This window comes from Amborella trichopoda, chromosome 1, assembly GCF_054954075.1.
Source record: "Amborella trichopoda isolate Santa Cruz 75 chromosome 1, AtrichopodaSantaCruz75HAP2 v2.0, whole genome shotgun sequence".
NCBI classification, from domain to species: domain Eukaryota; kingdom Viridiplantae; phylum Streptophyta; class Magnoliopsida; order Amborellales; family Amborellaceae; genus Amborella; species Amborella trichopoda.
In genome coordinates this window covers 41,441,854-41,466,546 of record NC_142336.1, presented here as the reverse complement: position 1 = coordinate 41,466,546, position 24,693 = coordinate 41,441,854, and the positions used below count along the sequence as shown (strand labels likewise).

Sequence of the window (24,693 nt, the reverse complement as noted above, 5' to 3'; positions counted from 1 at the left end):
GGGATGGGTGGCTAGGTACATTAGCCTCTCATGTGCCTTTGGATTAGTACATCAAGGGTGTTGATTGAATCCAAAGTTACACCCATGTTATCAAAGCACATTATGGGTTCTCAAACCCTAACTATCTCAACTCTTGAACCATTTTGAAAAATTGTTGTTCCCTTCCTTCAAAGGTTTTGTGAGAGAAAATTAAAGAGAGAGAACTTTTAGCGTTCCATTAATGGTGATCTTGATAGTGGTCCTCCTTTCTTATGCTTAAGTCTATAGTGTGCATTTATCAAGGTAAAGTCTATTGAATTTTCTTTACTCATAGGATCATATTCTTGAATTTATAAAAGTTTCATTAATCTTAGAATCCTCATTTGATCATCTTTTTCATCATTCTTATTCATAGTGTGGTCCTTCATGAATTATAGCCTATATGCATGAGAATCCATGATCATACATAGTATTCATTAATTATTTTGCTTCAAACCCATCAAATAATATAATCTTAGAGTATCACTCTATTTTCAAACTTTTTCATCACGTTTTTACCTATGAGGGTTCATAATCTTTCCAAACAAGATTGTTTTAGTGGTCTGAAGGACCACTGTGTGTAGTTTGGCTATAACTCTTTTGTTCTTTATCCGATTCGATTCAAACCTTTTGTATTCTATTTTGGATGACAATGCCATTTTGTTGAGATCTTAAGAATTGATTTTAAGGTGTGTAATTTCTTCCCATTTAGATTAGACACTCTTGTGAGATTAAACTACTTTTGTACAATCCGAAGGGACAAAATTAAGTCCTTATAAGGCTCGATTGCGTGGCCCCGGCTCAAGGAGTTTGAAACATGGCTTCCCCATTTTAATTTGGTATTTTAATTCCCTATTTAGTTGATTTTATTCTTTAGAATTTTTTTTAGATTAGTTGCATGATGTATTTAAGCTTTGAGACATAGTTTATATAATTTATGCTATGAAAGTGTAATTCATAAGCTAGTCTTGCTTTATATGTAATTGTTCTATAAGAGGTTGGTATTTGAATTTATTTATAATGGTTATACAAAGCTAAAAATGGTTGTAATTGTTATGTAAAAGGATTGTAATTTGTTCACTTAGCTTGGTTTTTAGCAAGTGGCTTGTTGAAGGTGTCCATTTTACCTTGTTTTTTGGCTTGAAAATTTTCACTAATCTTTGTATCTGCTAGGCTCATTTACAGCCTCTTTTAGGGTCTTTTTAGGGATTATAGAGTGTCAAATAGGAACCCATAACAGCCCGTTCAATACTCACCGAATTGCTTAAGGAGGAGAGGTTCAATGGAACCAACTTCTCCGAATAGAAAGAAAATTGGTAATGCGTTTTATGAAGATGGTCTATTGCCATTATTGACTTTTAGACCACCTAATCTGCCCGCAGTCAATGCTCCTCAAGTTGTTAAGGATGCATATGAGAAATGGCATAACAAAAACCAAAGTGCCATGAATATTATTTTTGCAACCATGAGTGATTCCTTTGTTAAAGAGTATGAGAATTTCATATGTGTCAAAGATATTATGGAGAGCATAAAAAAAAATATGACACATTGAATAAACTCAAAGGATCATTAGAATGAGGAATTTCATGTGTTGCAAAATGGATGATCACACCAAAGTAGGTGATCATCTAAGAGAGTTCAAGAGTTGTATAATAGAGAGTAAGAGAGCCAGTCACTCATATGATAAGGTGACACAAAAAACGATGTTTGTGCTTTCAATCTCTCCCTCATGAGAGACCTTTGTGGCCAATTTGATGACCAAAGATGTGCCTACAACAGTGGAGGAGATTGCATTTTCATGGAAGGGGAAGAGCAAAGAAGGATGGCAATGGATTGACCATTTTCCATTGTCCATATGGTAAAATCTCACCAACCCTCATCTTTTTCTACTCCCTTACTCATTACTCCTATCTCTTCTTCTCTTCCTAACTCTTCTATGATGAATACATGTAATGTGGGAGTGAGTGGGAGTGATAATGCTAAGAACAAGAAAATAAAGGAAAAAGGCAAATGAAAAAGGAAGGGGAAACGAAAGGGAAAATCCTACTCCCCTTATCCATTTAGCCCTTACCCTCCTAAAACTTATGCCTACCCACCAAACCATGCTAGCCCCATGCCTTTTAGGCCTAAACCACCACCCACACCCATAATGATAGGTGGGAGGTCGGTTTGGCCATCAAGTCAAGATTATTTGAATGTGCAATGCTTTAGATGCAAAAAATACGAGCATACCCAAAAGTTTTGTAGGTATCCTCCTCCTCCAAAAAACCCTCATTTTTCTCCTAAGCCCAATACTTGTAAGCCCCAAGCCAATACCGGTAGAGGACCAAGGAAAGAGAGAATTTGCGTGGTCCATGAGACTTTGATTTCCAATGAGGAGGCAGATGTGTGGGTTTTTGACTCGAGGGCTACTATCCATGTGACAAATTCTATGAAGGGCTTTAGAAGGTTTTATGATGTCAAACTCGGCACCCATAATCTTTATATGGGTGGAAATCAAATGGAAAGGGTCTTAAGAAAAGGGGACTGTGTTAGAGCTCACTAATGGTGAGACTCTCATGCGTAAGGACACCCTCTATACACCCGAGATGAGGAAGAATCTCATCTCGATTTCCAAGATGAGTAAAGCCAGGTTTGTGCTCTTGTTTAAGGAGGAAAATGTCTATGTGAATGATGACTCTATTAATAGAAACCTTGTTTTTGTAGCCCACGTGGTTCAAGGGTTTATGAAATCAAATTGAAAAATGAGTTTGCTTACATGGATGATGATTTACAAAATTTTACTTTATGACAACATTATCCATCGAGAATGCATATTATGATGAAAGAAGGATTGCTTGATAAAATGAATATCGATTTTCATAATAGATGTGAGGCTTGCCTTAAAGGAAAGATGATAAAGAAGTCCCACCAAAAGGTCGAAATGGTCTCTAGTCTTTTAGAACTAATCCACTTGGATGTGTGTGGACCTATGAGTGTGCTTACCATGGGGCACATGAGGCACTTCATAACATTCATTAATGAATATTCCCGTTTTGGTCACACCTATCTCATGAGAAACAATAGTGAGGCTATAACCAAACTCCAATAATATAAAGTGGAAGTTGAAAACCAACTAGGTCGAACCATAAAAAGCCTTAGATCAGATAGGGGTGAGGAATACACCTCCCAAGCCTTCCAAGATCTTTGTGTCCAATATGGGATTGTCCACCAAACCACCATACCTTACTCACTTGAACAAAACGGGGTTGTCGAGACCCTAGTTGTGATGCTGCGAAGTATGATGAGTACCGTTAATCTTGGATTAGAGTTTTGGGGGAATGCGATTTTAACCGTCACATATGTCCTTAATCGGACTCCCACCAAAGCAATTCAATCAACTCCTTACCAACTCTTTATGGGCCGACCTCCCTCAATAAAGCACCTCAAGGTTTGGGAATGTTCAACCCATGTTCTCATACCATCCCAAAATAGGTCCAAACTTGATCCTAAAACCATAAAATGCATTTTCATAGGATACCCATGTCATGAAAAGGGTTTTAGGTTATAACCTTTTGAATCGTAATGTGATTGAAAGCCTTGATGCCCATTTCCTTGAATATGAATTCTTTGAGAAAGAATCAACCCAAAAGGGAGTAGACTTCCATGAGCTTCAGCTTAACAAAGAGATTGGAACCATCCCACTTAGGCAAAGTGAGATAATAAAGAGATCACCTACCTTTTTCACTTACCTTAGGGAGGACTATGAGAGGATTAGCGAAGAACCCGATGATAAACCTTATTCTTACCTACATGCTATGTCTTGTCCGAATAATAAGTTACAGACGGAAGCCATGCAAGATGAGATAAATTCAATCATAAAGAACCATGTATGAGAATTAGTCTGATTACCACCTAACCTTAGATCAATTGGATGTAAGTAGATATTCAAAAAGAAACTTAACTCCGAAGGGCGTATTGAAAAATACAAGGCAGGACTTGTAGCAAAAGGTTTTACTCAAAAGGAAGGGGTAGATTATTTTGACACCTACTCACCTGTTACCAAAATACCTTCAATTAGGATTATCATATCCATAGTAGCCTACCTTGACCTAGAATTACATCAAATGGATGTGAAAACCGCCTTCTTAAATGGTGACCTAGAAGAGGATATATACATGAACCAACCCGAGGGTTTTGTTGTGAAAGGAAAGTAAAAGTTCAGGTATAAACATAACAAGTCAATTTATGGTCTCAAACAAGCTTCAAGAAGATGGTTCCTCAAGTTCCACCAAACCCTCATTAGATATGGATTCAAACCAAATGAGGATGACCATTGTGTATACCATAAGATCAATGGGACTGGCATTACTTTCATGACTTTATATGTGGATGATATTCTAATAGCTAGTAGCACCCTAGACCATATAAGGGACACAAAAGCAATGCTATCAAGTAATTTTTATATGAAAGATATGGGAGAGGCTTCATATGTGTTAGGGATTCATATTATAAGAGATAGATCAACCCACACTATTCAATTATATCAATCTACATACTGCAAGAAAGTTCTTGAGAGATTTGGTATGAGTGAATCCAAGCCTATAAATACACCTGTGGAAAGCAGAGGAAAATTAAATGTCAATATGAAACCAAACAATGATCTTGAGAGAAATGAGATGGAAAGGATCCCATATCGGAGTGTCATAGGATCACTAATGTATTTAACCATGGGAACTAGACCCGATCTAGCTTTTGCTCAAAGCTTGATTGGTCGATTTTAAAGTGATCCTGGATTAGAATATTGGAAAGCCGTGAAAAGAATCATGAGGTATTTGAAAGGAATATTTGATTATGGATTAACCTATGGCCATGTGAGTGAGCTTAAAGTTTTGGGATATACATACTCACTATTAAGGAGAACCGGATGGCTCGAGATCCACTTTGGGTTATCTATTTTTTTATGGGGTTGGTGTCATTTCTTGTCGCATCAAGAAGCAAGACATTGTAGGCCTATCTACCATGGAAGCCGAGTATATGGCTTTAAGTTCTGCAACTTTAGAAGCCATTTTGATTAAGATGTTTTTTAATCATCTTAACTTCAACCCTATAAAACATGGAACTATTAGAATCATGTGTGACAATCAAGCTGCAATAGCAGTGGCAGTTGAACCAATGTTCCACAGCAAGTCAAGGCACATTAAAGCTCAATATCATAGAGTAAGAGAAGAGATAGCAACTGGTGAAGTAGAAGTTGGTTACATTCCATGTGATCACCCCTTGTTTCAAATACTGCTCTACTTGATACAATGACCCTAATGGAAACGGATTGTTTTATGAACTTTATTAGTTTGTTTTGAGTGTGCGGGGTAAGTATTGTAGTGTGTCGGTGGCCATTAGTTTCATGATTTTCCTTCTAATCAAGTCAACACATTAGAGAATTGATATGTCTCGTGCTTTTAGAATCCACTTGTTATATGGCTCAATCACATTAGTTATTACTTGATTATATCGTTTACCCCTAAAGAGTGATGTGGCTCAACTGTCTGGCTATCCTTCCATAAACCACTTGAATGTGTCCTCAGAAATTGATCTAATTTCACTCATCTTCTCAAAGTACTCTTGAGGCATGTATGCTCTACATACTCCGATACAGTATTTTACAACTGCCTTCTTAATATCATTAGGTATACCTTTTACTTCATTCTTTAAATTCTCTACTAAATCATGCTCACAAAAATATGATGGGCATTCTTAAAAATATGACAAACATTATCAACTAGGTCAGGGTGTCTATCTGACAAAAAAGTGATTTCATGATATGTCCCAATAGCAATATTTAGAGATTCCATAAACCATAACCAGTTTTCGATACTTTCGGCATCCACAATAGTAATGCAATGGGAAACATTTGTTCTTCCCCATCAAGTGAGTTGGCAGAAAATAGAGTCCCAAGATATCGTGCATTAAATGATGTCCCATTGAGAAATAGAAGTAGACGACATCCACTTTTGAAGTCATGTATTGAGCCATAAAAGCATAAGAACATTCGACGAAATCTATCATCTTGTCATACTTGTCCTGTCGCATAATTACCCGGATTCGTCTCCATCATACGATTTACATATGCAGGTAACTGGTTGTATGCCTTCTCTTGCGAACCATGTATGTCTTTGATGGTCGTTGCTTTCCCTCGTTAAGCTTTGCACCAGGGTATTTCTAGCCGATAATCTCGAGATAAATCACTCATGATTTCTTTAGCCTTGTAATGCGTAGTATCACTTACTTTATCCTTGATTAATAACGCAACAAATTTTTGGGACCCTCTTCTTTGGACATCATTGTTTGTCCCAGTATTACGTGAGTGTTCTCTTTTTCATGTTTTGATGCCAAAAACATTCGTCCTGCCAAATTTTGAATCATATATCTCTTATTTTCATTCATCACCCTCGCATTTTGCCCTCATACGATACCCCTCATTTTTAACAAGATCCTATAGAAAACTTGCTAAGGGCTTCTCGGAAGTCATTTAGAGATTCAAACTACTGCCCTATACCTGTAAGTGCATCCTCCCATGAACTAATAAACCTCAGTGCATTGCTTTGTTTGGAACTAAAGACCAAAACATTAGAGGATTAGGGGTGTCTAACCTCTTCGATTGCCCTAGTATTACGTGAAGTACTTCTACCCCTTTGTTCACTCCCATCAAATACATAGATGAACACATTAATCTCGCCTTCGTGTGTGTTCAGCATCCTCTCAATATCATCGTCAATGAATAGATTCACAATAAATCTTCTATTTCTCAGGACAAAATACCTCAATGATATGAAGTGCATGTCTAGTGAGAAAAACTCTGCGACGTATTTTCGCAGGTCATCTTACTTAGTTCTACTATCGATCATTGTACATGCATCACCACCAATATAATACAAGTCCCATCGACATTTGATTTTAGTTCTCCACCAAAAATACAATAAGTCAATCTTCTATCACTCATTTTCTTTTGTTAATAAATTACACTCCACACATTGAACTTGCCCTAGTTTGGTAAGCTCAATCTAGATCTTTCTAAAAGAGCTACCACTAAATTTTAACAAGAGATACGTAGGCATATTGTTGGGGGGGGGGGGGGGGACATAAGTTACAAAAACATTTCTTATATGATTATCTGAATGTTGTAATCTTAACGATTTTATCTTGTTAATATCTGGATTTTTTAGTAAATTATGGAAAATAGTCTTGAAATAAAGAGCTTCAAAAGAGGACCCAACTTTTAAGATAAACATGCAATTCAATATTTCTACAAAGTAAAAACTAGTTCATATCCAAGTTAAACTAGCTCAATGTCTTTTTTTTTGCGAAATGAAACAAAACTAAATGACTTTGTAGACGTGAATTCGAATGCATTTGAAATTGAAGAGAAACCTCATCTTAAATTTCTAGTATATAAAGAATACTATTTCTCTAGGCTATAGCTAAGCAATACCATTTCTCTGAGCTATAGTTTAATCTAACAATATAGAGAAGCACAATATATACAACTAGTAATATAGACCATCCTAAAGTCTGCCTTTTGGGTTTGTTTTTTTTTTTTTTTTAAAGAGCTACTACTAAAATTAACAAGAGATAGGCTTTTTTTTTTTAATGACAAACTAAATTTGAACAAGAGAAAGAGGATCGATCATCAATTAGAAACAATTGATGCAAAGATAACAAGAGAAAACAGATACAGCAAAACAAACCCAAAATTTACTACGACCAAGAACATCCAAGCCCTAAAATTACAATAGAGAAAAAATGACAAACTCCATAATAATTTAATAAGAAAAACTACAATACTTCTTAAGCCATGAGCAATCAATTCAAATCAAATGATTGAATGATTTTCAATCTAAAAAAAAACCAAAATTTCCTACCACCAAGAACATTCTCGCCCTAGAATGACAATAGACATTAGATAAAAAAAAGTCAAACTCCATAACAAATTCAAAAGAGAAACTTCAATAATTCTTAAGCCATGAGCAATCAATTTATATCAAACGACTGAATGATTTTCAATATAAAAAACACCCAAAATTTCCTACCACCCAGATAATTCTAGCCCCAAAATGACAATAGAGAAAAAAAAAGCCAAACTCCATAACGAATTCATAAGAAACATTTCAATAATTCTTAAGCTATGAGCAATCCATCCCTCCATTGTCAATGATAGACCAAATACAAAAACTTTCAACAAACAATAACTCAACAATAGATTTCGGCGTTTTTATTCCATAAACTGCTATATATTTATTTAATAAGAAATAGTTAAAAAACACTTTCATACCTTTGATGGGGCTGAGAGATTGAGCTAAAAATCGAGCTCGGGCTTTGGGGGATTGGGCTGGGACGAAGAAATTAATAGCCCGAGCCGTTTCATAGAGAGGGTGGGCCTTCAGTCCTTTGCAGAGGGAGAGGGAGAGAGCTTAGGCCAAGAGAGAGAGAGAGAGAGAGAGAGCGAGAGGGAGGGAGGTCGAGCCAAGGGAGAGCTCGAGCCAAATGAGAGAGCAAGAGAGAAGGAGGTCGGGCTAGGGGAGAGAGAGAGAGAGAGAGAGAGAGAGAGAGAGAGAGGGAGGAAGCTCGGACCGAGAGATAGAGAGAGAGAGAGAGAGAGGGAGGAAGCTCGGACCGAGAGATAGAGAGAGAGAGAGAGAAATCGTCGTTAAAAAATGAGAGAGAGAGGGAGGAAGCTCGGACCGAGAGATAGAGAGAGAGAAATCGTCGTTAAAAAATGAGAGAGAAAGAGGGAAATGCCGGTTAAAAAATTAGGTTGACTGGGTAAACTAAAAGTGAGGGTAGTTTAGGCTTTTTTTCTTTTTGATTGGCAGTATTTGCATAAAAAGTGTGGTTTTTGGAAGGAGAAGTAAGAGGAAAACACTAGGAGCCGTTCGATTTTTTCGAACGGCGAGGATTAAAGACCGCAATGGACTTAGCATGTCCATGGCTGTTAAACAGCCACTGACATAGTAAGTCCGTGGCAGTTAAAAAACATGCGGAACTGCCACAGACTACATGCCATCCGTTGCGGCATCGTTCAATAAACCACCACGGATATAGCATGTCCGTGGAGGGGTGAAACACTGTAGCAATTCGCCTATAGGCCATATCCTTAGTGAGTCCCCAAATCTTTTCCGACTACTTCCAACCACGTCCTTCTGGGTTTACCCCTTGCCCTTTTTAGTCCTTCCACTTGAACTAATTTCACTCTCCTAACAGGTGTTGTACTTGGTTGGCACCACACATGGGTAGCCCACCTAAGTCTACTCTCTCTTATTTTACCATCTATTGATGTCACACATAAATTCTCCTTATATCTTTTCAGGCTACTTCCAACCACGTCCTTTTGGGCCTACCCCTTGCCCTTTTCAGTCTTCCACTTGAACTAATTTCGCTCTCCTAACAGGTGTTGTACTTGGTTGGCGCTACACATGAGCAGCCCACCTAAGTCTACTCTCTCTCATTTTACCGCCTATTGGTGACACGCCTAAATTCTCTCGCATATATATATAGATATATATATATATATATATATATATATATATATATATATATATATATATATATGAGAGCCAAACAACCCATTTGACGGACACGACTTCATTTCATATTTGAATTTAATATTTTTTCTACAAATTCAAATCATGTGAAATTTTAAGCGCATATTCTTCTCATCAAGGCCCACTTAATAAAAATATTTAAAAATAATTCGTAAAATATAAATTGATCAAAATACCATAAAAATATTTGGGGTTATTTTTATCAATTTAGTTTTTACAAAATCATTTTTTGATATTTTTATTGAATTCTCCTATTTTTAGAGTATATATATATATATATATATATATATATATATATAGCAAAATACTATGCAACGCCTATAGGTGAAAATGAACAGTGATTTCGCCTACCCCCATCACTGTCCAAAGTTCATCGCGCGGTCACGATTGTCTAGTAGTATTTCATTTTTTTTTTTTACAAACTGGAATGACCTAAAATTTGGAGCGTGTATTCATAAAAAATAGGGTAATCTTTGAAAATTATAAAAAAAAAAAATTTACATGAAAACATTGACCAAAATACCTCCAAAACTTTTCGGGGGTAGTTTGATCAATTTATTTTTCGCAGATAATTTTTTTATATTTTTATTAGATGAGTCTCAGTAAGATGTACATACTTTTCAAATTTTAGGCCATTCTGATTTGTAAAAAAAAAATGAAAAATTAAACACTACAGGACAATCGTGACCGCGTGATGAAATTTTGACGATGATGAAGGTACGCGTAATCACTATTCATTTTCGCCTATAGGTGTTAGAAAGACTTTTCCATATATATATATATATATATATATATATATATATGATGTCACACCCCTTCTAATTACCAAAAATGACGTCACTAAAAAAATCTTCATATACAAAACAAGGGTTTAGATGTTTCCAAATTTTGTTGAGTACAATGATAAACTACTCCATAATGTGAGAAAAAGTAAATCACGTCTCAGCTTTTCTAATTACCAAAAATGACATCATTAAAAAAAACTCCATACACAAAACAAGGGTATATATGTGTCCAAATTTTTTTAAGTACAATGATATTCAAAGTGTGAGCACCCTAACATAACTATATATATATATATATATATATATATATATATATATATATATATATATATAGAAAAACACTATGCAACGGCTATAGGCGAAAATGAATAGTGATTTCTCCTACCCCTATCACCGTCTAAAGTTCATCGCGCGGTCACGATTGTCCGGTGGTATTTTATTTTTCATTATTTTTCTATTAATTGGAATGACCTAAAATTTGGAGTGTGTATTAATGTGTAGTTTCGATCTTGAAATTAATTTTGAAATGTATATTGATTATTAAAGCCTTAAATTTGAATTCATTTGTCACTAAGTTGTATCTATGGTGCTGCTGAAAAATTAGTTCAACGGATTTATTGAAGTACATAAGAATGCTGTTTGGGATTTTTAAGCTTTCCATTATATTCCTTTTTATTTGATTGAAATCCATATGGTCATGGAGATATCCAATGCTTCAATATGTTTATTATTAAGAATGACATTAATCGGCATAACATTACTCATTGGTTTGCCTTGTTGTGCAAATGGAGATCCAAGTAGGGGTCAATATAGAATGAAGAATGATGTGAAGGATGATTTGGTGGATGATTTGGGAATTGTATCGATTGATTCTAAAAAAGATGAGCACAGTGAGATTGAGAATGATTTAAGCATTACAGCAGTTGATCATGAAGGAAGGCCTGTTGTTCGATTCTGAGTTAATTGTCAGGATCTTCTGTAATGATTATGCGTGACAACAGGGTTTTGGCATCCGTTGTAGTGGTAAACGTCTTTCAAAGGATGGCGAGTATATTGGTCGATACTTTGTATGTTGTAAGCAAGGTTACCGTGCAAAATAATTCAAAAATACTAAGAAATCATGTCCAATTACAAGGATAAGGTGCAGGGCAAGGATATACACAAAGAACGTTTAATCAGGGCAATGGATCATTAGAAAATTATCAAAGACCATAATGAACTGATGCTTTCACTGAGAAAAGTATATTTGATTCAATCTCATAGGCGTGTCTCTAATGTAGTTAGAAACTCAATTCAAATTCTTGATGAATCTAGAATAAGGTCCTCAAATATTATATCAGTTTTAAGAGCGCAGGGTGGGGGATCATACAACCTTGGTTTGACAACAAAGGATTGTCGACATTGTATTCAATTTCAAAGCACATGAAGAAAATTGATGAAGGTGATCGATCAAAGTGTGCTAAATTATTTCATGAAAGAGAAACAAAAAAAATCCAACATTCCACCATGCGATGGAAATGGATGAGGACTCTTATCGTATTTTTGGTGATGTTGTTACTTTTGACACGACATTCAGGACAAATCGGTATGTGTTCCTTTCTTTGGAGTTAACCATCATGGAGAGCCCCTATTGTTTGGATGTGCACTTTTGGCTAATGCAACCGAAGTACTTTCCTAAGGCTATTTAATCATTGGCTTGAAGCGATGGATAAAAGCCCTACTACATCAATTATAACATATCAAGATCAAGCTATAGGAGCAGTTGTTGCAAAAGAATTTCCACATACTCGGGATTGGTTGTGTAAGTGGCACAAAATATCCAAAGAAGTTGGGTCATGTTGATCACAAACACCCTGACTTTCATGTTGAGTTCTTTACGTGCATCGAGCTAGATGATGTCGATGAGTTTGAGGAACCTTGGTGGTTTTTGATGGGCAAATATGATCTTAAAGAGGATCTATGGCTTAGATCATTATTCAACAATCACGACAACACACCTTTCTTGCGAACATGTCAACGATCCAACGGAGTGAAAGTATAAATGCATCTTTGGATGGCTATGTTGATGCTCGTAGCAGCCAACAAGTATTTGTCACAGTCTGAGAGAGCAATTGATCTTCCATATGAAAAGGAACGCGAATATGATTGGAAACACTCAACACAAAACTAATATTGAAGGTAAGACGACCCATGGAATTACATGCGGCTGAAATTTTTTCCAGGAAAATGTTCATAAAATTTCAAGATAAATTAGTTGAAATGAAATTTTATATTGCAAAAATAGCTAAAGATGATGGTGTTTTCAAGGTGGTGAGACTTGGGGGAGAAAAATGAGAGCGAAGTCGTATTCGATGGTTCTAAAGTGACAGTTAGTTGTAGTTGCAAATTCTTTTCAGTTTGCAGGAATTCTATGCAGGCATGCCAGAGAGGGTTTTGAGCAAGAAAAATATCTTACTCCTCCCGCCTCGTTACATATTGACGAGATGGACATGAAATGCCACAAGTGGTTTTATATTTGATAAGAATAGAATTCAAGTGCAAGGTAATCCTCAAGAACCTTTATTCTTGTGATACCATGATTTACGTCGACGTGTACTTCAAGTCACAAACGAAGGAGCTACAATTATTGAGAATTATCATTTCAGAGTGTGTGGCATTGATAAGCTTTTGGAGAAGGTGAAGGAGACCAAAACAAATGTTATAGCAACAACACAACTTGAGGAAATAAGTGAATTGAATGATACCATGAAACACACCATTGTGCATTATCCTCTTGCAAAGAAAAGAAAGAAAGTGAGAATGGCTAGGAGCCTTGGCGGTAGTATTGTAGAGCCCCTTGATGAGGTCTCTGACTCCATTCTCACTAAAGGATAGAAAATGTTCAAAATGAAAGCAATATGGCTATGATAGGTTAACTAGTTTATATCGAAAGGAAGAAGTGTAATAAAGGGTATTGCTTTTGAACCTTTCTCCCATGACTTTTACTTTCTGTACTTGGTCTTTGCTGAGGTTCATAACAACCAATAATGAAAAGTTGCATGGTTTTTTAAAATATTGGGTTAATAGAATCAATTAAAGAAAGATTGCATGCTTTTTTTAATATTCGGTTCATAAAAACCAGTAATAAGAGGCTCGATTATTTTTTAATTGTTTTTTTACTTCCGAGGGCTAATTCTGACAATGTTATTGGTGCTTCGACAAGTGATGAAGCGGATGTTGAGCCTTCTCAGGTATAACCTACTTTACATGTTCAATAGTACCAATATTCTAGCGCTTAATTTATTTTGAAATGATTTTCATGGAGTTTCTTAAATTTTTACAAGTATTTGTCAATGGTTTATGTAGGCCCCTTCTTCACATGTGGAGACTAGCATAGACTTGGGCTTAGAATATAATGGTCAGGAATAGAACACAAGGTGAGAATGTAGGAAACTGAGTGGTTATTTTCATCTCATGGACTTTTGGAGTATATCATATGCATTTGATTTGCACCTAACTCTCTGACTATTTGCAATGCAGGGAGGAGTTTTTTTATGCCTTAGAGTGGGTTCATGACCGTGGCGATCAGTGAATGTGCAATAACAAATTTTTGATGCATTGAAGACATGCACATTTAATGTTGTATGGTGGCATGCCCTTTCTTAGGAGCATGGAAAGTATACACTTTTAATGATGCATAGGGTCATGCACTTTTTTGATGCTTTTTCATCAATAAAGTATACACATTTAATGATGTATGGTGGCATTCCCATTTTTGGAGGCATGGAATGAATACACATAGGGTCATGCACTTTTTGATGCTTGAAGTCATGTACCTCATTGCTACATGGGAGTTATACATCACAACTTCACTCTTCCATTGTTACTTGAAATCAAGTATTTCTCAAATGATAAGGGAAACATATTTCTCTCTCTATGGGCTATGGAAGATGTTATTTTCTGTGGTGAAATTTTGATCAATGTAATCAGTATGTGACTTGGAGTTTGCAGCTTATCAAACAATCTGATGATGTATTTTGTAAACATTTCCAATGTGAATATCGAATCCTTTTTTATTCATGGGTAAATGACCAAGTGCTTCTTTTGGGATAGGATGCGGCTAGCATGCGGGCTAAGCCCGCACATGTAGAAATACAGCGCTTCTTAAATATTTATTTTAAGATGGATTTTTGGACTCAAATGACTCAATTTTTAAGAAAATGCAATCTCTAATATGGAGATCATGGATATGAAAAAATAAATGAATTTTAAAAACTAGAAATGATAATTCTATTAAGAAAACATTTGGACCATTAGTTTCTATTGTTTGTAGATAGACCACCGACTTGCTTCCATCTTTAAGATGATGATTTACACTTCTGGACCGCATATATAGAAATGTGGTCCAGCCCCCATGAATCAATTTTCGTTTGGGACATGATATGTTTATTCTAGCTCATGGATTCAAGAATATCAATTCTTTCTTAAAAAAATCAATTTGAAAACTTTGTATGGCATGGGTTTCATTAACACTCGAAATAGGTGTTTGTTACCACATTTAGATTTGTAATTTACAATCCAAAATTTCAAGAGGGAGTGGTGCACAAGAATGCTAGTGGAGAGAGAGGAAGAGAGACTGAGGCAAAACAAATTCAAACATACTTTCATAGATCCAACACACGCATATAGAAGATTTGAAGATACTTTCATAATAATCCACCAAAGAGAGAGAGACAAAGAGCGAGAGAGAGAATGAGAGAGCCAAAGCATGAAAGATACGCAATAAAAAATTCGGAATATATACTACATAATTTCATAAGATAATTGTGATACAAGTTTGACAATGTACAGTTGAGGAGCACCTCATTCGGTGTAATATCAAGAAAAAGATACATCATATCTAAAACTAGTCGGTTTTGTATTATCCAACTCGAACGTTTTCTTCTCAGTAAGCAGCCCAAGTGGAATAACTTGAATTAACCTGTATGCAAAACCATGAAAAATTAGACAGAAAATAAAAGAAAAAACATTGAGGTACTCTTCTTGATTTATTTCTCTCTCATGCATGAATAATACCATAGTCAAACCGAAAAAAATATACAGAAGAGATTAGATACAAGTACAAGAGACATTTTCCATTATTTTTTATAAAATGGAGAATGAATCTTTTTGACAACTCAAGACCTATCAGGGGGGGGAAAATTTGAAAACTTGAGGTACAAAAAATCCAAATTATGTTTGATAAATGTAAATTGAAGAGAATGACTTGGTAAACGCTACGGTACACACCCATTTGGCAGCTTGAACTCCAAGTATGTTGAGTTAATAATTCACCAATAAAATCAAAATTGGCGGATCACATAGGCTGAAAAAGCTTGTATATAGCCCATAAAAATTACAGAAATATCCTAAGAAATAAAATATTTCAACCAAATAGGCTCAAATTTTCATGTTGTTACCACTAAAAAAAGGAACTTCAATTCAAATCTTGAATAGTTGGAGGCAGAGACCCAATAGTTTGGCTGTCAAATTGAATAGACTCAATGAAAAACTTCCCAGTGTACTGAGTGGTGTTTGCAAAATCGAACTGGAACAGAACCGGACATGGTCGTGGTGTTTGCAAAATCGAACTGGAACAGAATTGGACATGGGCCTGGAAGTGGTTTAACCAAACATGGGCCTGGAAGTGGTTTAAGCGGACAAAAAAGTGTTAAAAAAAATAAAAAGAAATACAAAAAAAATCTACTAAAATATAAAAAATATATAAAGAATGATTAAAACAAAACACATTCAAATGAAGTTGAAAATTGATAAAAAAAAAATGTATTTTCACGCATTTTATATTTTCTAAAGGCTATTTTTTAAATTTTCAAAAAAAGATGGAAAAATATAAAAGTGAGTCTTAATGACCAAAACAATTTTTTAACTTTACCATAATGTAAAGAATATTTAAAAATATATTATAAATCAAATTTCTTATTTTTGAAAGTTTATATACATTTTTTTAATTTTTTTTTTTTTTAATACCGGTTATCCTAACCTCGCAAAATCGGAATTGCCCACTTCCGATCTAACTGGACGGTTAGCTGTTAGATCGAGCGATTTTGCGAACAATGATACTGACTAACTACTCGTATGGGAATGTATTAGGACGGACTTACCTTTCAATTACATTCACTCAATGAAGTGAGTCCACAAATAATATACAATTCAACCACCAAAATTTGGAGGAATTAATTTTGCTAGGAATGGTTCCAATTAAAGAAGCAGTATGGTATGACACCTATAGAGAACGCGAGGTGTGGCTATCACACCATTACCAGGAAAGTTAAAATTGAGAGGGGTGATAGTTCTCACAAACATCATATAAAACGGTTTATTGATCATTGAAAACTTAAAAGAATAATTAACTTTTTAACTAAAAATTAAAGGGCAAAACAAAACCATTTATTTTTTAGTTACGTACCTCAAAATTAAACACTGGGTTCGAAATGGAAAAAATTTAATGAATGCATTTAGCATGCAAAAGTTACAATCAATCACTTCACTAGATTGAAAGGAATCTAAATCCAAACTTTGGTCATCAAACCTATTATTGTATGTATCTTCATTTGGGGGTGTATTTGCTTGAGGGATATCGAACCATTTTTGTGACCACCTTATTTAAAAGGTTACATTGCCTTCCACTGCAATCTAATATCTCGCTCTTCCCTTGTTTTAATAAGGGTGCGGTTTGTATAGAGCCCAGGCTCTAAACAATCAAAGTAATACTTTCGAATGGTGTTGAGAAATGTGGTTTCAATATTGAAAATCTTTGTGATAACTTTAAAATATATTTTTATTTTTAATTATAAAATTTAAAGCTTAAAAAATATTATAGATCGAGCTAATCTATGAGAACTTGAAAATCTCGAAAATTGATGGTCCAAAAATACACAATTTCTAAAACTTGAAATCTATTTTTTTCTCCTGTCCATGGGTCTTGATGAATTTTTAAAGATATTTAGGTATTAAAACAACCTCTTTTAGTGAAAATTTTGAGGTGGGCTCTAATTTGTTTCTTTACAGCCTCTAGATAAACTATTTCTTGGTGCAGTTTGTATAGAACCGAAGCTCTAAACAATCAAAATAAAACACACCTTCAAATAGTGTCGAGAAATATGGTTTCATTATTGAAAATCTTTGTGATAACCTTAAAATATATTTTCATATTTAATTATAAAAATGCTCTCTTCAATAAAAAGAACAAAATAACTTTGTTTATCCATTCGCCTGGGAAAACAGCGGAACACGCACCTTAAAACCTGTTAGAGCTTCGCTGTACTCATATAAATGTAGCAAACCTGCAATTTATCATTGCATAGGTCCAAGGACTTGTGCTGCATGTGTTTAATGAGTGTGAAGGCGAATGGCAGGGCAATTCTCCTTTGGCAGGGCCTAAACCACATTGGCTTGGCTAAGTGGATTGAGTGTCTGCCAAAGGAGAACTGCACTCTCATTCTTGCTCCTGACCTCCACATATCTTCTTTACTATAACTGTTACTATTAGTGAGCGAGTGTGATATATATGCATAGGCAGGGTGGAAAGGTGGACATTAATGGAGAAATGGAAACAAAGGTTTCTTGGATATGCTGTTGGTACAAGCATATCCCCATGGCACAATGCCATAGGACCTTCCTTCCCTTACCCTTTTTACATGCATAGAGGCATTGGTCCCCCATTCTTCAGAGTTCGATACTGGTATCAACCCCTCTCTCTCTCTCTCTCTCTCGGTTTCGAGCAACTGCCAAATCAGAGAACATTCTTTGAGATACCTGAAATTTTGTTCAATGTTGATATAAAAGCGTACCGGTTTGGAGTCTTGTGAGACCTAGTTGTTATCTCTTACGTTGTGGTGTCATTTGTAGTTAATCTCACTTTATTTTTAAAAAATGATTATTTTGATTGTGATTGATTTTGAAAGTTACTCAATAATGACGCTTCATGTATTTGCCTATATATGCCACGGCTAAAGTTGTAAAAATCAAAGCTTGAATACCACTTGTGAATAATCCGAGGAACATGACATGTACAGGAACCAATGAAGGGAATAAAAAAAAAAAAAAAACAAGGACAACAATATGTGACTTTGTAGAGGTAAGGACAAATGGTAGTGAAAATGAATACTTCTTCTAAATAAAGGGTTATTCATGTAACTTGTTATTGAGGTAGTTTGTGAACTGTTTATAAATAAAGCCCATAGGTAATAACTATAATAAAGGGCATGTGTTTTGAGTTGATGGCCATCCCACTCTAAGTTCGAGTTCAATTAATATTTATCTAAAAGTTGATGGTCATCCCTCTCTAAGTTTGAATTCAATTAATGTTTATCTAAAGTTCTTTGATAAGAGAATGTTATTATGTAGGAAAATTTACGTACAATTTGATATGAAAATACATCGCTAAACGGGAACCTAGATTTTTTTTTTTTTTTGGCCAAGTTTGCTAGCGATCCAATGCTTACCGATCCTTAGCCCTAAAACTCCCAATCTTCACACTTGCTCTCGCTCCCTCTCTGTAAATTTCCTTCCCTGTTTCTCTCTCTAACTTTACTTCTCCCCCTCTTTCACTCCCTCTCCCTGTCGCCAAAGACAGAGACCTGTATATCTCTCTCTCCATCACGAAGAAGAAGAGAAGCAGAGGCAAAGATATTTTTTGCCTCGCCCTCTTAATAGATAAGTATTAACATCCTTTTTTTTTCCACTTTGTGACTCTCTCCCTCTTTCTCTCTTCATTCTCTCCCTCTCTATGATTGTTGTTTTGGTACATAAAAAAAAAATTTAATTTGTGGTTTTTTCAGATTTTTTTGTTGCATTGGTCTAGGGTTTTGGTGGTTTCAAATGAAATTGTTTGATTTCATCCCTTGGTGATGAGAGTAAAGTGAAATAAACATTTACTCGAATGGACATTCCCTTAATTAAATTATTCATAAGCCCACAATGTAATGCATTAGATAAAAGGGATGCAATTCAAGTGCTTGGAATAACCTATATGAAGGTCTCCATATTATCTAAGTATAATATAAGTTCCTTATGAATGGGTCTCCATATTATGACAATTGGTTAATTATGTCAGGTTAACTTATATGAATGGGTCTTCATATCATTAACTTATATGAATATCATCTGAGTGCAATATAAGTTCCTTCCTGAAATATGCTTACTGAAAAACAAGTTTGCTACAATGTAAAATATATATTATGGCCCACCGAGCAGGAGCTGAGCCTCAAGACCTGTATTTGCAGAGGCGGCACATCTCTAACGATGTTTGGGAAGGACTGGTAAGGTAGTTTACAAGAACTTGATAATACCTCCCTACTTGATCAACACTATCTTGATAAATGATAAATGACTGATCAAACTTTTGGAAATATTGACTGGAGAGGAAAAGTATTTATATTGACGAGAGATGAAATAACGTCCGGAGATGGTCTAGGGTCTTCACACTGGCACAAAGGGACCTTGTTGCTAGAGCAGGGTTATTGCCCCTTGTAAATCTACGCCCATGGAAGATCGACCACAACCTAATCTTTGCAATGGCGGCAAGATGGCGGTCCAAGACCAATACAACACACTTTAACGATCATATTGGTGAGATGATGCCTATGCTATACAATGTTTGGCAAATATGATGGCTCAATGTGATCAGGGACCCCATCATTATAGAGGATTACCTACCCTATCACTACTATATATAAAGAGCTTAGAGCTTCTCCCGGTGGTTCACTTCATAAATTAGTGACTATCAAATTTAATTGGTTCAAAGACAAATTCATGATAATGCCAAGAAATGCTACCGATGATGTGGTTGAGAGGTGCATGCAGGTGGGAGCACAATTTTTGCAGACTCGAAGGGCAACAAGGTGCCCACAAGGTATTTGAAGCTCTTCGAAGATATTGATAGAGCAAGGTGATATGCATGGGGTACTGTAGAACAAGCCTTTTTATTCCGCTCTCTTCATAAGCTTGTTATCACCAAGAACCAACACTTTAGCAGGTCAATAACATTTTATCAGGTAATTGTGCATAGATAGTTGTGCATCAGTGTGACAATATTTTTATGTGATTTTCATTTCTAAAACCAATTAGGTCGATATACTTATTACATTTTTTGTTATTAATTTATTTTGCAGAATTGGGCATTTGAGTATTTTTTTTTACTTTGCAGTCTATTGATGAGGACTGACAGGTTAGAGTGGGCGAGCCACAAACAAAGCCATGGAGACATCCCCTTAAAAATAGAAGCCCTTCACGCAATGTTGCCTACTACTATCAAGGGCTCGACCTCATAGATCCCAATAAGGTTAGCACAACGACAAGTAATTTATCACAATTTTTAATTCTGTTGGTGGAAAAGTGCAAATGAATAAAATACACCTAATACAAAAATTGAATTATTTGTATGATTATTGGTGGGTTCCACATTATACTTGAGAGCCTTGAACAACATTTGTAGGTTCAGTGGCAGCCATATATAATGGATCCAAATAGTGGCCAAATGTAGTAGGATGATTGGGAAGCATCTAGTGATGCTTTGACCTCTACAATGTGCAGTATTTTTCTTATTTATGATAACATTGCAGAACACTATATGTCAGAGCGAGTGCTTCGACAGTTTTTTAAATCTAAAGAGATGGGACCGACTGATAGTTTTCTGAATCTAGAGAGATGGGAACGACGAGATAGGTGTGGTAGGCATGTGGCTTCATGGGTCCAGTAGCTAGCCCCGCAAATCCAAAGATGGGAGGATCGATACGGTTACTGGACTAGGAATGGGGGTCGGTGTGGGGTTGGGGATGATGATCCCAAAGACACTTAGGGTGGGGTGCCCTCCGTAGAGTACATGCAATGGTACTCAAGGGTGTCTAGACCGATGACTTGGGACCCTACACGTCCAATACATATAATATTCACCCCGAGAGGATACGCCGACATGTTAAGCATGGTAAGAAAATGTTGTTTATTCCTTTTGATTTATTTTATAGTTAATTTTTTATGGCATGTGACATACGCCTTTTATAATAGTTTTCTCCTTTGCAAATTAACAGGGTACAATGCATGTTGCAACACTTCATTTCTACATTTGCTTCAGATAAATGGGACCCATCACTCAAAAGCACGTAATAGCTGCCCGTCGAGGGTTCGAGAGTTGTCTATCCAGGAGGTGCACGCAGTCGAGGAGAAAAATGAGGAGGAGATAGGCAAGGACACAAATGAGGAGGCAGACAAGGTCCCCTTGCTTGGCCCTTTCGAAGCATTAGAGGTGACCCCGTGCCTATGCTTGTGGAGGCAAAGCGACGATTGGTAGAGCAAGAACAAAATAGTACAACCCAAGGTGTCGAGAAACATAGGCCGCGTATGTTTCTTTTGTTTTTGTATAAAGGTTAATGTATAAAAAATAATATAAAATTGGAGTGTCCTGGATGCTCCAAATTTTTGCAATGAAGGACCTTTTGGTTTTGTTAATGCCTTTGGTTAGTGACTTGCTTCAAATTATTTATTTGCAACTAGTCCATATTGATTCTTGTTTGAGTTTGATCATAGTTCATATTGCACATAGTTTTTTTATGATTTGGTTCAAAATCTTGAGCATATGTTGTTTCTCTTTTTGAGGCCCCAAACGATGAGAGTTGTGGGGCAACTTAACATTTTGTTCTATTGAACTATGGGTAACTCCAAATTATTGTATTCAAATCACTATTAAACTATGAAGGTCAGAAGTTGTATGTACTAAGGCGAAATTGTTTTTATTGTATTCAAATTGTAAGGGTGAAGTCATGCCTTGATGTTATTTTATTCAAATTGCCAGGGTGAAGTCTGTAACATTAATTTTTACCGGGGAAGGCCACGGAAAGAATGATGAGTGAATTCCCCGAGGTCAACGGACTCCACTAGAAAGTTGATATGTGAAAGTTTTGTGAGGTTCTCATGATAAAGGCCATTGTTTTAGTATATAGGTTGGTGTCGGGGCAATGAGATGCCCGTGCATTGCTTCCTCCAATTTTCCCCTTCCTTCGAAAATGCGCATGATGCTTGAAAAGAGAAAGGTTCCCTATCAAATCCTCGGTGCACATACATTTTTTATATGGCTTAAGGTTTCTGACCTATGTTTGATGCCTTCACCTCTCAAAAGGGGGTTCGATCCTTAGTCCTATACATTTTTTATAGGGCTTAAGGTTCCTAACTTAGGCCCGATGCCTTGGCAGCTTAGGATGAGATTTGATCCTTAGTGTCATTCATTTCCTATATAGCTTAAGGTTCTTAACCTCCGTCTGAAGCCTTCGAGGCTCAAGACAAGGTTCGGTCATTAGTCTCATCCATTTCTTATATGGCTTAAGGTTCTTAACCTATGCCCGATGCCTTCGCAACTCATGCGAGGTTCAATCCTTAGTCTTATCCATTTCTTATATGGCTTAAGGTTCTTAACCTATGCCCCATGCCTTCGCGTCTTAGGACGAAGTTTGATCCATAATCCCATACATTTCTTGTATGGCTTAAGGTTCCTAACCTACGCCCGATGCTTTCATGGCTCAAAACAAGGCTCAGTTCTTAGTCTCATCCATTTCCTATAGGCTTAAGGTTCTTAAAATAAGCCCAATGCCTTTGTGGCTTAGGACGAGGTTCAATCCTTAGTCCCATCCATTTTCTATATGGCTTAAGGTTATTAGCCTACGGCCGATGCCTTCATGGCTCAGGATAGGGTTCGATTTTTAGTTTTATACATTTCCCATATAGCTTAAAGTTCTTGACCTACGCCCAGCTCAAGACAAGGTTCAATCCTTAAAACCATATCTCTCACATGCAACCCAAGGTCCTTAATCTGATGCTCGTACAGGCTTGAGGGATGGAGTCTAGAACTCTAGATTGGTTCAAATGCCTTGAGCGACGGAGCCTAGAACTCTAGATTGGTTCAAATGCAAAAGTCGGTAACCTTTTAATCTACGCTAGATAACTCAAGACCTAAGGTTAAAAGCCCAAAATTCGCTTTAGGAATCAAACCGGCGGAAGGTGGGATCCAACATCAATAATGAGGAGGATTCAAGACCTGATAATCAAACGCATGGGGCATTCAATTTCAAGCTGATGCAAGTTATGGAAGATCAAGAGAACTCTGATTTCTAAATCGACACTTCACATAAAGCCTAGCCAAATCTTGAAGAAACCCTTATAGATTTTTAAAACATTTGGATAGCTTCCGCATGCATTATTGAATCCCAAAAATCCCATGCGTCCAATTGATGAAAGCCAAAGTCAGGGGCATAACCCCAGAGCATCGACTTAGAGCAAGAGGGCGGGATGGGCCAAATATCATTGTACCTTTTCCCTGTTGTGAGCAGATGCTCAGGAGCCAGGATCAGTGCAAATGACAAGTGATAAGAAGAAAATATAGAATAAAATGTGCTAGAATATGGAGAAATTCTGAAATAAATTTTGGGGGAAAAGGAACTCACTCTGTATATCGAGTTCCTGATTTGAGCCTTAATGATGGAATGCCGAAAGCTTGACAACCGTAGGCTTTACTTGTGGGGGGATTAGATTGATGCTCTTCAGAACACGGAAGTTGCCGGATACTGGATAGGGAAGTCGAAAGATTGGTCGGAATCTTTTTTTATGCAGTAATGATGAGAGTTTTGAAAACACAGCCAATAGAGGGTGTTCCTGTGATATCGAAATAACGGAAGTGGAAATCATAAAAGCTGGTTGAAAATCGAGGTGCTCGCTGAGAAGATGATAAGTTACCGGAGTTGCAGAGGGTTAAGCCCAAGTGGAGAATGAGTAAAGGATATGAAGAGATGGGAGTTTAAAAGAGGTGTGACGTTTGGCTTCCTCGCCTTCAAGCCCTGAATGCCCTTACAATTCGTTAAAAAAGGTTATGAACGGGGAATAGATAACGTAAACCTGCGGTGAATGTAAGGGAGCATATATCCGTTAAAGGGAAGATAATGCAAAATGATTAAGCCGAAACGCAGAGCAACTTGAGACATTATATTGAGCATAACAGGAGTTTTATTGATATAAGTTTGAGACGAAGCCCTTGTAGTTCATAAAAATAAAAATAAATAAATAAATAAAATAAAAAGAGAATAGCTCACCGTTTAAGGCATCACTCCCTGAAGCGCATCAATCTTATGACAAGCCAGCTACCTCTTAACACAGGCCAGGGTCTCCTTGATATGTTCGACCTCTCCCCGATAGAAATCAGACATATTTTGGTGGTATTCCGGCTCACGACGGAACCTTGTCACCAGTTCCTAGAGGCAAGCAATCTCTCGGGACTTTGGGTCCTTCATCGG

The 24,693-nt window shown here is 36.4% G+C and overlaps 1 long non-coding RNA gene across 1 annotated transcript; it reads right to left on the bottom strand.

The window, feature by feature from the left end:
- Positions 1-15,148: 15,148 nt before the first annotated feature.
- On the bottom strand, positions 15,149-24,173 carry LOC148783834 (uncharacterized). Its single transcript, XR_016047018.1, has 2 exons — positions 23,851-24,173; positions 15,149-15,341 (listed from the first exon to the last, which is right to left on the bottom strand). It is a non-coding gene; the product is annotated as an uncharacterized LOC148783834 (long non-coding RNA).
- Between the last annotated feature and the right edge of the window lie 520 nt (positions 24,174-24,693).